The sequence below is a fragment of the Trachymyrmex cornetzi genome, unplaced genomic scaffold (assembly GCF_001594075.2).
Source record: "Trachymyrmex cornetzi isolate Tcor2-1 unplaced genomic scaffold, Tcor1.1 scaffold1422, whole genome shotgun sequence".
Classification (NCBI taxonomy): Eukaryota; Metazoa; Arthropoda; class Insecta; order Hymenoptera; family Formicidae; genus Trachymyrmex; species Trachymyrmex cornetzi.
In genome coordinates, this window is record NW_017296008.1 from 28,772 (window position 1) to 29,877 (window position 1,106).

Sequence of the window (1,106 nt, forward strand, 5' to 3'; positions counted from 1 at the left end):
AAAAAAAAAACTTTAAAATCGGTTAAGAATTAGAGCGTCGGTCGATTTTTGTCCACAAAAGCAGCCTTTGCGCCCACTGTGCGTCGGTGTAAACTAAGCCTTTGATATCATAAAATAAAAGGTTGGGTTAGATTTTTGAATTTGTGCTTCTTCTTTGATACGTATACGTTCTATATGTGTAACTTCATCAGCAAACATGCCACGCCCCTTAAGTTATGCAGGTTATGGGTAGAGGCCTAGAAGCCTCTATAGTTATGGGGTTCCCTTAAAAATTCGGAATTCTGTGGCTCCGCCTGGCGCCTAATCGTTCAAGATTCAAGTGATACGAGACAGTGCCGAGCAAAGACATAGGGCCTGCGCACAATAGAGAAACAAGAATTAGATAGTAAGATTTCAACCTATCAGAAACCGTGTATTCCGATGTAATCAGTTTCTGATGGGTTAAAATCTTAATATCTAATTCCTGTTCCTCTATTGTGCTCAGGCCCATAGAGAATGGACTGCGCGATCCGTATCTAAGTAGTGTATCAAATGTGGTCGACAATAATGAGAGAGAGATCCGTGGGAGACAGCTAATCCCCCTCTTAAGCGGGGAGCACAGACTCTTACATAACGCATAATACGTAAGGGTGCCGTCACATGCGGCGTAATTTGCGTAAGCGTAACTTGCGCTGACCAATCATATCATTTCACTTGAACACCAGTTTCTGTCTAGCCACTTTATGCTTTTTACGCTATTTTGTTGTTACGAAACATGAGAAAACCACTATGCGTCGAGTCTAATTTCTGGCTTATTTTAGCTTATTCTGTCTGAAAAAATGCACAAGGGTTTCGATTTTGCAATAGTACAATTATAAAAGTCGTGCGCCCCTTTGCATCGCGTGAAAAGTCCTAACCCATGTGGAACAGTACAATTATAGACCTCATTTTATCTCTGTGACAGATTTCCTAACCTCAATAGTCATCAACTTTAACGCTTAATATCTCAGATCACAAGGCAGAACGACATTTTTTTTGCCAGATTCTTTTGTTTCATGCAAAAACGCGTCGAATAAGCCTAAGAGTGGTTTCACAAAATGTTCCGATTTTAATAATTTATTCGATTA